We start from the raw sequence: 2,748 nt of genomic DNA on the forward strand, positions 1-2,748 counted from the left end.
TGTAGAAGAGAGAACAACATTTTGTCAGCGTGAAGGCTGAAATAAACATCCTGGTCCATGGTAACGGTAATCTGAATGAGTAGGCCCAAATCATGATTAGAAAAAAAAAAGAAAAACAAAACCACAGCATCATTTGAACAAAACCCTTCATACACTGCCTCATTGGGCAGTCGGTGTAGACGATGTCTTCCGTCATTTGAAACAGTGGCCAAAAGAGCGACTTGCAGGACCACACTACACACATCCAGACAAACTTCTGTGTTGTTTGTCCAACTGGTCCGCTTACGTAGCTGAGTGGTCGGCGTGATTAAGGGCTATGTGGAGGAATCAGGTTTGATTCCCGGTACTGCCAGAGATTTTTCCTTGGTGGAACAACTGGTTACGGGGTGCACTCAACCTCGTGAGGCCGTCTGAGGAGCTACTCGGACGAGTAGTATCGGTTCCAAAAAAACTCGACCGCGACGACGACTACGACGACGACAGGGAGAGCGGTGTGCTGACCACATGCCAGTCCATAAAGCATCCGACGACACCATCTCCAGAGGATGATACGGCGGTCGGTCGGACCCGACTGGGCCTTTAGAAATCAGAATGCAGAACATTTTCACTTACTGAAACCGCGCTGCTTTATGCGCCGCTGCGTGTTATGGCCTTCTGCGAGGTACTCAAAAGTGAAGTCACATTGCATGATTCCTTCGAAATGTTCTCTCGAAAACTAGTCGAGGTCAACATCATTCATTGACAGAAGGAATTACTGTCAGATATAAAACTCATCCTCACTGGCGAGGCCTGGCATTGGTCTCCGATCCCTGTTGGTTAGGATCTTTTTACAGCCACTTTTCTTAAACCCGTGCAGCATGGCTGCGGCGAGTGGTCCACCGTGTTAATGCGCGTACATCGACAAATCAGTGTCGATATATCGACATATCGTGGAATATGTGTCGCCGATGTATATCGATGTTTGTTGGACAAATAACAATATATCGATATTTTATCAACAGTCTTAGTGGGTGCCGGCTACGTGGACTGAGTGAGGCACTACGGTCTGCGCAAAATTTATCAGTTGGCTGGTTTGTTGTCTAAAATTCAGCCTTGAAAAAATGAATAAACTGGGGGATACTCTACAACCCCGTCTCACTCCTTGCTCAACTACTACGTATCTTTCATGTCGTTCCATTCTTATAATTTCAGTATGGTTTCTGTGCAAGCTGTCAATAATTTTTTGCTCACTGTATTTTATCCCTTTATGGACCTACAGGTTCAAATGGCTCTGAGCACTATGGGACTTAACATCCCCTAGAAGTTAGAACTACTTAAACCTAACTAACTTACGGACATCACAAACATCCATGCCCAAGGCGGGATTCAAGCAGCGCGGTTCCGGACTGAAGCTCCTAGAACTGCTCGGCCACACCGACCGGCTCCCGGTCCTGAGCAGTTTGTATCAAAGTGGTAGGGCTCTCCAGCACTCGAAAATCTGACCACACTGGTAACAGATTCACAGCCTTACAAAGTATGGTAATCGAGAGCCGCATCTGATCACAGTATTCTTGCATCCGAACGTTTTTAGTAACCCGTGACAGAAGATAATCCGTATTGAAGAACGCGTTTCGAGTGCAGACAGTGAACGCGTGGGAGAATCGTGTTAGCGACCGAGTCGCGCTAGCGCCGGGCTGGGGGGACACCCGCGGAGAGGCACGCACACGCACGCACACGCACGCTACGCAGTCACGCAGCCGCAGTGCGTACGTGAGACTCGTGACCACGGGGCACGCCAAGCGCTCTGCGATTGATCTCGCCGTCTTGCAATTAAACGCCTTCCTATTGCAGCGTGCCGGCGTCTTTAAGCAGTTTCTGAATGACAGAGGCCTCTTAAGGAACGACGCTCACCTACCTATCGTCCTTTGATCAGGACCCGCTCGCTGCATCAACCTGAACTTTTTCTGCCTCCCCCTCCCCCTCTCCCTTCACCCCCTCTCCTCACCTTTACAACCGCTGTCTTTCCAGCAACATCGCTGAATTCGTTCCACTCCAACTACACCAAGTTGCCACAGTATCTTTCCATTAAAGTCTTCGTTCTTGATCTAAGCATGCTTTTCACCAACTTTTTTGTGACTAAGAAGTCATTTGCGATCCTTATTTCTGAAAAACACACTTTTATCGTAAATGAAGATGGCATCTGTTCTTCCGGCCATGTCCGAAAGAGCAGATACCATCTTCATATAGTTAACGCTAACCGGCTATCGACCTTGTTCTTCTGTGCGGATGCACACGCATTGCCCGAACTCTTACGGGACTCGGTAATGAGTGTAATGGGCAGGGGCACTACGAATGTAGTGTGTGGACATTAAGTTGTAAATGTGGGTCCCACGGGGAGCGTGCGAGGGATAAATCGCTGCAGTCGCACTATCCTCTGTACCCTCGTTGGCTCAGATGGATAGAGTGTCTGCCACGTAAGCAGGAGATCCCGGGTTCGGGTCCCGGTCGGGACACATTTTCAACTGTCCCCGTTGATGTATATTAAGGCCTGTCGGCAGCTTAGCATCTTGATTTACTTATCACTTTTATCAGTCTTTATATCACAATTTATTATCTCAAGACTACCGGTTTTAGGCACTGTGGCCCATCTTAAGGTATAATACACTATTTGTTATAATAATTAGTGGGAGGTGGTGATACTTTGCTATGGGAACAAACTGCTGAGGTCATTGGTCCTCAGGATTACACACTTTTTAATCTATCTTTAAC

Source organism: Schistocerca serialis, chromosome 6, assembly GCF_023864345.2.
Source record: "Schistocerca serialis cubense isolate TAMUIC-IGC-003099 chromosome 6, iqSchSeri2.2, whole genome shotgun sequence".
Classification (NCBI taxonomy): domain Eukaryota; kingdom Metazoa; phylum Arthropoda; class Insecta; order Orthoptera; family Acrididae; genus Schistocerca; species Schistocerca serialis.